Genomic DNA, 10,576 nt, shown 5'->3' with positions numbered 1-10,576 from the left:
GACGTCGTGACTCAAGGAGTTTCCCTTTCCTCGTCTCGTTAACAACGAGGTCTAGCGTGTTCACTCGGAGCAAACGACTTATTTCACTTCACATATTCTCTTAACTTAGCGTTATTATCATTAATTACATTACAATTCACAAGCCGATTTAACGTCTCATAACTATTATACAAACTAGAGGTCACTCCATTAAGATCTGAGACCGATGAGTGATGATTAATCCAAGGGTAATTTTCCCCAGGACACAGTCCATTGTGGCGCGTCAGTCACCCGCTCCTTCTCTTATCACACTTTTACCACTCTATTACTGTGGTCCCGTAAATCCCGTTCCCTCACTCTCCACCAGGAACAATTACGACACTTCTTATTATGAAATGAGGCCTATATTAATCCTTAGGCCACCGTGAACGTCAATTTCGTGGTTCCATGTTTTCTCAGCTTCCTCACCACCATTCAAAACAATACGCGCCCTCCTCCCCGCACATCCGCGCATGCGCAAAGGGAACTCTTGGTTCTACTCTTATTTTCAAATACATTTTTGACCCATATAGACACATTAAACACCTATTAGGCACTATAGTTTCGGAAAATCAAAAAATTTTCCACACTGCGGCCGGGCGGAGGTCGTTGCTAGACGACTTACATAATGTGGAGTACAATTTTCCCATCTTCACTGGCCACCCATATTTATTGAACCCTCAAAATGGACTAATTAGTGTTCCATTCTCTCAGGGGCATAAGCCTATGCTCCCTGGATTAATTTATTGGGCATACTGGAATTTTGAGACTTTAACAATAACAAGTCTCTCAGTATCCCAAGTCAGCCCCAGCACATTACTGCATATAGGCACCAACTCCATGGCCATCTGTATTTATTGATCCCTCAAAATGGACTAATTAGTGTTCCATTCTCTCAGGGGCATAAGCCTATGCTCCCTGGATTAATTTATTGGGCATACTGGAATTTTGAGACTTTAACAATAACAAGTCTCTCAGTATCCCAAGTCAGTCCCAGCACATTTCTTCATTATTTCATTAACCCCTTCACATATCCTCATTAGTTCCTCTTCAGTTGACGTCACACCCGGAAATTGTCCACATAAGATTATTTACCCAATTACTTCGCTCAGTGGACCGCCTGTGCATTTAAGGTGTGCATTTATCGTCGCCTGAAGTAAGAACAATTTATTATTTAACTGCTTATTAATTATATCATTATAAGCAGTCAACAATTTTGGTGTCTTGCTCAGTTCGCAGAGCTGGGCCCTTTAACTGTCCATACGCCATCCTATAATTAGTAGGTAATTCTGGACGGTCAAGCTTCCACGGAAGTCGCACCCAGTAATGTCCAGATTCACATTTAACATCCTTCAGGTATTGTTCCTGAGTAAAGGAATCATTTGGACTTTCCTCATTTACATTAATCCCTATGCTGTCCAGCTCCCACAAATTAGACTGGTTCAACATCATTCTCGATAGAAGAATACTTGTACTGGGTTGACCTTTCATGAGTAAGACACCGTGACCGTATTCACTACTTCCTCTAGTCATTATTACTAGGCGGTAGTCTGCCATATATTACATGGCCCGTACCAGTGTTGAGGAGAGTGACACCGTATGGTTTTGGGTTTATGCCCTTTATCCTGAATTTTTACATCCAACACCGGCAAGGCTACCTCAGCTAGGCCATCATTATTGCCATTAGCTGCAACCTTTACATCAGTCACTGTAGTGTCAGGGTTATTAACATTATCATTATTGTCACCATTATTATAAGAATCACATACAACCCTGCACATAACTGTATGGTGCTTTCCCTTGTTGCATTGATAGCAACTGTTCAATTTGGTATGATAATCCTTTACATTATGATTGTCTAGACATCTGATAAATCTGTCAAGTTCTTTCATTCTTTCCACTTTAATGTCCCATGAATTACAGGCATTACAATTTTTAGTGAAATGAGTACCCTGGCAAAAGAGGCAGTCTCTCTTTTCCTTGCCTGACCTCTTATTAACCGGGTTACACTTACCGAGGTACTTATTCCTCTTACCTTGATGTGAGGAACCACTATTACTGATTCCTGACTTGATATGTGCCTATTTAACTCTTAACTATGATTATTACCACTGGGATTAATTTTCCCTTTTGAGACTTGACAGATACTTCAGCGTCATTATGTGTTATATCCTTAGAACTGTTTGGCTGGCTGGTCTGCAATTGAACAATTAATTCCTGCCGACCTAGTCTGATTTCCTCCAGACCGTACTATGGAGGTTTTGGCAAACCCACCCTTTGCATTAATAGGTTGATCAACTGCCTGGCTTACACCCTTTAATTTATTCAAAGCCTTACTTTTACAAGACAGTTTTTCTTCCAATTCGTAATGTTGATTAATTAAAACATTCATTTCCATTCTATCTGCACAATTCTCCAGCAGATCTCTTTCACAGTCTTTAAACCACAATTTGTACCAATCAAATCTACTCTCTAAAGCATCTAAATATAACTTTAATTCATTAGGGTTCACGGTTCTTTGATTCACTAAATCAAATGCCTTCGTCACATGGCTTTTAATAGCCTGTAATGATGCTTTCATTACTCTAAAATTCACGGACTTGTCAGCCACATTAACTCCATTAGATCCAGTCATGGTTAGAGAATTATTAATCACTGATTATACAACTTAAGTAGGCGCCTTATAAGAGTAATTCTTGCACTTTACTCTTGTATAAATCCTAGCCACACATGTGCTAGCAATTAATTGGGCTAATTGTCATCCATCACACGATCGATTAAACTTGTGCACCCTACACCCACTTCCTTCAATCAGTCACTTAATTATTAAGTAATTAATTCAATTAATTTTTTCACTGATTGCACCCGGTTCTCGAAGGACCAACGGGCAGATATGGAAAATTTTCTAGGGTGCTTACCTGTATGTACCTCAACATTATATACATACCAGTAATCTCATTGGGAGACAATCATATTGTTTACCGTAGTCACCCCGTGTAGACATGTGAGAAAACTTAACCACCCCTGGTCGCACCAAGTGGTCCCCTCGACCTCACAATCTTATCCATATCTATCCGAGACCAGTATGGATTGGGTAGCACCCACAAGTACGGTGCTACTAATTAATTGTGGACTGTATAGATTATATTAGTTTAACTGAATGAAGGGGGGGGGGGTAGGACACACATGGATACATCCGTCAAGGAAAACATTTGTACATAATCCCACTACTTACCAGATGTTCTCTGGTGGTCACTTGATGTAGCTGGATCACTCGTAACCTATCTAATTATAACATACCACTACTGGCCAGTCTAAGGTTGCTATAACTAGAAGGGTTACTTAACTGTGGGTGATTGATATTCCTCATTTCTTGATTCACCATCTCATTTTCGATGTCCTGCTACACCGACACGATTCTCATTCCAGCAGGACGAGGTATCCGCTGGTTTGTCCTGCTTTAGACGTCGTGACTCAAGGAGTTTCCCTTTCCTCGTCTCGTTAACAACGAGGTCTAGCGTGTTCACTCGGAGCAAACGACTTATTTCACTTCACATATTCTCTTAACTTAGCGTTATTATCATTAATTACATTACAATTCACAAGCCGATTTAACGTCTCATAACTATTATACAAACTAGAGGTCACTCCATTAAGATCTGAGACCGATGAGTGATGATTAATCCAAGGGTAATTTTCCCCAGGACACAGTCCATTGTGGCGCGTCAGTCACCCGCTCCTTCTCTTATCACACTTTTACCACTCTATTACTGTGGTCCCGTAAATCCCGTTCCCTCACTCTCCACCAGGAACAATTACGACACTTCTTATTATGAAATGAGGCCTATATTAATCCTTAGGCCACCGTGAACGTCAATTTCGTGGTTCCATGTTTTCTCAGCTTCCTCACCACCATTCAAAACAATACGCGCCCTCCTCCCCGCACATCCGCGCATGCGCAAAGGGAACTCTTGGTTCTACTCTTATTTTCAAATACATTTTTGACCCATATAGACACATTAAACACCTATTAGGCACTATAGTTTCGGAAAATCAAAAAATTTTCCACAGCATCTATGTGCAGATAAGCTGAGATTGCTTAGATACATGTCTTACTCATTGAAGTATTCTTGACTGGTGGTGGACAGCCTTAATGACACTTGTGTAGTCTAAAGGCTTCATACCAATTAACCTGCCAACAAGCACCAGCTGCACCTCACAGTGCGTCTCTACCACTTCACTTTATTCTCCTTCAAGGGGAAGTGGGTGCCTTGATGCTGGTGAAAGAACCTTGATCCAAGGAGATGGAGTTGCCCTCCGCTTCTCTGGATCGAATCTTTTTTTTTTACTAATCATGGGAAGCACTAAACCCGTAGGGATTATACAGTGCCTATGGGGGGATGGAAGGTATTCGGATTCAATTTGGGGAACTGGAACACAAATCAAGTTCCCCAGATCAAGAGCCCCTCACCAGCGTCAAGGAACCTTCCCTGAGGGGTCTGGATCGAATCTGATTACCTCCTATTCCTCGGAATCTGCGTGGTCCTGATGGGTTTAGCGTTTACCCAATGATAATTTATTCGGTTTAATAATTTCCATTTAACTGAATCCTTTTGTTATTTGTCACTTTGGGTGGGGTTACTGTAAATACTAATGTGGGGAATTTATGAAAGGCCTAATATTTAACAGTACTGATCTTCAATGAGTGTATTAACAACTACTGTATCACCGTCAACGTCCTCACAGGTTCGCCGCCACGTCGACATAGCTTATCTTCATATATGTGGCTCCACATTATTATATTCACGGGTCAACGCTAATCCCACAGGGGTCAAACAGCGCCTGGAGGAATAGTAGACAGGATCAAGCCAAAGAAAGGGAAAACAGGTCCAATTCCTTGGATTAAAGAGCCCTTCACCGGCATCAAGGCACCTCTCCTGAGTGGACATGACTACAGTACAGGGACTTGCGCTTGGCAGAGTTCCACTGTTATCTTCACACAATTAAGTCCCACATTCATTCTGTTAAATGTACTGGGGCTCCACTTGTTCAGCTCCGAAAGCACATTCTGTATATAAAAAGACGTAATATGAACATTACTGTTGATGGATGAGAAGTGTGTGGTAACCTTGAGTGTTTCTCCTCCACAGCTTTCAAGGAGAGTGCCTCGATACCTAAAATTAGGTTAAATAACCAGGGTTTTAATACTTTCCTTGATATTGGTGTTGCCATACGTGTGCCTTGGGTCACATCCCTGGAGTATGTTTCGGGGGTCAACGCCCCCGCGGCCCGGTTCATGATTAGGCCTCGAGGAGGATCAGGGCCTGATCAACCGGACTGTTACTGCCGGCCGTACGTAATCCAACGTACGATCCACAGCCCGGCTGGTCAGGTACTAGCTTTAGGTATCTCTCCCCATAAATTTCGCAAAATATCCACAGAAGGGTAGTAAAATATAAGCTTGAAGTTTAAGATTTTATTACAAAAAAGTAATCTTACTGCAGCATATATCACATAGTTTTTATTATTTTTTTTTGCCGTCAAAATATAAAAAACTAAATCAGTCCATGATCTTTCAAAATGTTCTATGTACAAATAAATTGTGGATAAACCACTCGTGTTTCGTTAACATTACCTTCTCTTCCTTATTGCTTCCTAGTGATAATACATACAAGAGTCATATTATAGTTTACTCCACTACATAAGCCAGCTCATGGTGATTGTAAGAATTTAGCCATAATGTCGTACATTGCTTGTGATATGTGATAGTGAAGCTTCGTCCCACTCACATTGGTTTAATAACTGCATATCTTCAAATACTCTGTAGTTTGAATACTATTCTCATTTCTTGAGTCATTGCAACCCCTATTTTTATCAGTGTCATTTTATAATAATAATAATAATAATAATAATAATAATAATAATAATAATAATAATATAGATTTGATAACCAAAATGACATTTCTTAAACCTACAATATCAATACAGCGATCAGATCAGGTATCGAACTTACACTCTAAGAGCAATGGGTAATATAATATACACGCATTGCAATAGCTTCTTTATAAGGTTCCTAATGTATGCATACATCGACTTCCTATCAAAATACTTTAACATTAGAGATCCCTGAAAAAAATCACTCATACTGTATGTACTGAGGTAACTTAATTTATATCACAAGAAATTCTTATTTTCAAAATAGAAAATATGTCCATACTGTAACAAATCGTATTTATCCGAAAATGTGCATAACACTTGTTGCAAGAGTATTTGATAATTCAATGAGTTGAGATTATAATAGTTAAGGGAAATACACAGGACACTCAGACCTCAAAAAATGCGTACATTATGCAGAAGTGATTGTGATAATCTGTCTAATATTACTGTGTAAGCAGCGTCCTCACTTGAGATCTTCCCCGTCGCTTCATACACAGTGACTTAAAATATGAAGGATCATTTTAAGTACCTTCCTCCAAGGAAAACAGTCAAATATAGGTATGTATAATATTTATTTGCCTTTGTTTTTATATTTTGAACTTTGACAAAACAATCTGACTGAACCCTGTAAAATTTACCTAAGATTAAACAGCTTAATTTACCTATCTAAGAATTTGCATAACTATATTTCATTATTTTCCTTGGGGTAATTCATCAGGTAATCCAACGTCAGAAACAATATCAGTTTTTTTTTTTTTTAATTTGGATCATTTAAACTTTATAAGCGAAATAAATGAGAGAAGAATCCACATCTGCAGTGCAGTAGTATTTACTTTTCCATGTTTGTGTGTATGTTTTAAATTGATTAATTTTAAGATGGGTCGGGTATAGTGTGTTAAGTTAGTTTCTTTTTTTAATTAGACCTAAGTCATAACATGAGATTTAAGGAACTATATCCTATCTTAACACACTGATTAAACTAATAGGGTTAATGCGTTTCGCATACAGTAGCATTTTCCTAATTAATTAATTTCAGGAATGAATCACTTTTTGGGACTAATAACAAAAACCACTCAAAACAAGGTAACATCAAACTGCTTCACAATAACTAACTACTGCAGAGCTCTTAGAAGCTAAACATACTTTCAACTGAACTTCCTCAACTTTCAATTTGTGAAGGATGGGCAGTGTGGGGTTTGACTATGCATGTGGCTAGGAGACGAACCAGCAACGCGTTGGCATAAATCACATTTCTTATAATTTTATACATAATTGCAAAATCTGAAAAACAAAATTCTCACGAATGACTTATAGTGCAGAGTTTGTATTTATACACTGTAAAGAGAGAGATTTTTGGATTTTACACATTGCAATGAGTTTTAATAAAGAATAATTGATTTTGATTTTGCCGCGGAAGCGGCTAGTTAATTGTGCACCCCAGGAATATATGGATACACGAAAGGCCTAGGAAGTAGGCCCCAAAAGGGTTGACAGGAATATATCAGGATTTATATCTGCAGTTGATTTTTATGTTGAAAGCAAATTTAGGAAATTTGCTTAATATATCTGGTATCATATTTTCATTAATAAGATACCCTGACATATCACATAGGTTATTATACCGTCCATCTCTACATTCCTCAATAAGTGGACAATAAAGCACATGGTGTTCAAGATAGTGAACATAGGGTTGACCACATACTTGGCATTTGGTTTGATCATATGTGTATCTGCCAAACTGCCAGAAGTACTTGTAACCAAACCTAAGCCTGGCTACTACAACATCAGTCAGTTTGTTCACATTGCAAGTTGCTCATGTTATCATAGTGGGTTATAGATCTACTCAGGCTTCTAACTGCATTCAGTTACATTATTTACTTCTTTCCTAATATTATTCCTAATGCTGATACACAGATACACTTAAGTTATATTCTACATTGGCTAACATAACTTCATCATGATGGACTGTGTGATGGAATCTATAACAATTGCACATTAATTCCCTTTTTCTCGAATTTTTGAGTATCTGTATCTGGCTTCTCCAATGAGCATCTTGTAAGTCATTATATGAGTGAAGAGCCTTCATTGATGACAGAATCAGTAATAATCAAGAGTCAGGCTCAGTGACATAATGTAGCGTCAGCGAGCGCCATTAGGATGGCAGACAATTCAGTTTACAGTGTAGACGCCCAATGTTAATTCTTATGCCTGACTCGACAAAGTTCCTATCGTTCTAAACTAGGGAGGTGGCAACAAGAGCAGATACAGCCCTACCAAAAGACTCCTGCTCTGATCCATCAGTGTATATAACTTACGAAATTTCTTATTGAGCAGTTGTTTTACAAGCGATTTAACGAAGGGATTACTTGTGAACACATCGTCCATGGAAGAGTGAAATGCTCTTGTTTACAGTGATACAGTTCGTACGTTACAAAACTTAATATAATAGCATGTTTTCACAACCTATTTAGATATATGTGTATTTCTAGACATTTATTAAGATTCATAATGACAGTGTCGGGTGTTCATTTTTTAACATTCTAATACCAAATAGTGTTAATCTCAATAATCCTATCACTGATATTAGAAACACCAAGCTCCCTCCTCATATTAAGTCCAAGGGCCAGAGAAAATTTTCCTTAGCTAATATTACAGGGTGCAGCAATTAAGGATCTAATATAGGCTGTATACATCATTCTCAAATTAGCGCCATAGTTGGGGTTGTAGCCAACAACAGTTTAGAGAACATCTGCAAACAGATGGGTGTGGCATGTAGTTTGCTGATCAATATCTTCGTTTTAGATGAAGATGTGATGAAGCCTAATCGATTACAAATTGCTTGAACTTCGTTATAAGTGGTACTCGTCTATTTATACCCTGTTATATGGTTCATGATGGCGTCAACATAGCTTGTAACTATATGTTTAGGTAAGTTAGAGAATTTAGATAATTTCTTTAGACTCGCTTCTAAAGACTTGGTAGAGAACAGAGGATACTCTATTGACAGGTGTCGTATTATCCAACTAAGTAGGCTACCACCAATATTTATTTCGGCTAATTCATGTAATATAACGGTATCAAATGCAGGTTTTAGATCGAAATATGTGGTAAAACTAGTAGTGAAGCGAGAAAGGTGGAAATATAATTGTACACTTTTTCATATCATGGAAACAGTAATGAGGGGAAAGTTGGTGCCTGATTCTATAGTATAGTCTGTTAAGTATCACTCTTTCAAAAGTTTTACAAAGAAAACTAGTTAAGGAGATTGGTCTAAATGTATGAGACTGTTGCGGTTTAAGGATAGGCACAATGAGACTATTAGTCCAGGAAGTAGGAAGAACACCCTCGATGGAATTGAGATTATAGTGCTTACAAAAGGTTATTAAGGACCTGCCGTACAGCTGAGGATATAAGTTATACCATCCTCTCCAGGAACGGTTGATCGACGTTATTTAACGCACTATAATTCATACTCAGTGAAGAGGCAATCACTCACTGTTTTGGATCATAAAATTAATCAGTTTCAGCCTTCTAACATGAGATGGGAGTTTTTCATGCCTGGATACTTTGGACCAGTTATTTATAGGTCATTTTTTTTTTTCAAGAGGAAAGGTATGTGCAACATTATTACTCTTTTTCCTGGTTATTTTATTTATGCCTTTTCAAGCCAGACTTATTTAACTAACAAAATGTTCCCACTCCTGTCGCCTAGGTTCTTGCTTTCTATTCCTTGCATTTGATAGTGCAACTTAGAAAGTTCTGAACAAGTCTGGGGGTTCAGCATTTACGATACGATATACGATGTTTTGTTAGCTTCATGTATTAAATTGCATAGTTATGGATTGTATTAATGATGGTACGTATTGTCATTTATGGTGGAATATTTGTCCTTAATGTCTCAATGGTGACAATTAAATCATTAAATTTTTGTGCGAGTGGGCAAATAACATTGATCCAAGTAGTTGATGAAGTTATTTTTGTGTTCCCGGTTAATTAAGAGTGATTGGGAAGTGATGGGGCAGATCATCATATATGACAGTCATGCATCGTATATAATACATCGTATATAATAATTAACAGGTACCATTGATGTTCTCTGGCATGTAGGAAGTAGATTCACCGGTATAATTGGCTAGTCCGGGCCTTTTCCAAGAGGTGGCCCGGCCTTGGCTCCCTTTCATGGGTGTCTCAGACCAATGTCTGCCATGGAAGCAAGTACAAGTACATCCTCGTCTTTTCTCTGGCATGGATAACTTGTCTTTTATAGTAGGTAATTCCCGTACGATTACCTCATCTCCAGCTTCGGATGGGGTTATATGTGTGTTCGGAAGAGTGACAGGCTCCTTATCATATTCAGGTATAGTTACAGGCGTGATTGGTGGGAGATCAATGGTTCCATGTGTGCTAGCTGGAATGGCTAGCTCCTCCACAACTGAAACATTTGCTAGCCACCCTACTAGCACACATCACACATGTAACTGACAGTGAAAAGGGTGCGAAAAATTGTATCCTAGCAAATGATCAATTTTATTCAACAGTACAAAAATTGTGTGCTATTTACAGATGATCATTAATAGACACGGTACTATTTCAGCTGCCAGAAAAAGTAAAGTCTTCGATG

This window comes from Cherax quadricarinatus, chromosome 15, assembly GCF_038502225.1.
Source record: "Cherax quadricarinatus isolate ZL_2023a chromosome 15, ASM3850222v1, whole genome shotgun sequence".
Lineage (NCBI taxonomy): Eukaryota > Metazoa > Arthropoda > Malacostraca > Decapoda > Parastacidae > Cherax > Cherax quadricarinatus.
This window is presented reverse-complemented; position numbering follows the sequence as displayed.